Genomic DNA, 316 nt, shown 5'->3' on the forward strand with positions numbered 1-316 from the left:
CATTCAACCCACCATGCAGCTCCTCTGTTATCTCTCGACATCCTGTTAAGCTGTGCAGTAGGGGAACTCGGTGAACCTCATCGCTTGCAAGTATTCCCTGAAGAATCCGTGCCGGAAAGCACCTGCGCCAGGTGGAAGCTCACCATCCCCGACTCGACTCGTTGGTTGGTCAACGAACAGAAACGGAGCATGAATTTATTTATTTTACAAATTTTTAGACTGGCTTTTACTGACTTGGGTTTGTTTTCCTCTTCTTTGTGCAGACATCATCGACCAGCTAGTTTCGAAAATAACTGTTCATCGCGCGACCCATTTC

The sequence above is a fragment of the Anopheles bellator genome, chromosome 1, assembly GCF_943735745.2.
Source record: "Anopheles bellator chromosome 1, idAnoBellAS_SP24_06.2, whole genome shotgun sequence".
NCBI classification, from domain to species: Eukaryota; Metazoa; Arthropoda; class Insecta; order Diptera; family Culicidae; genus Anopheles; species Anopheles bellator.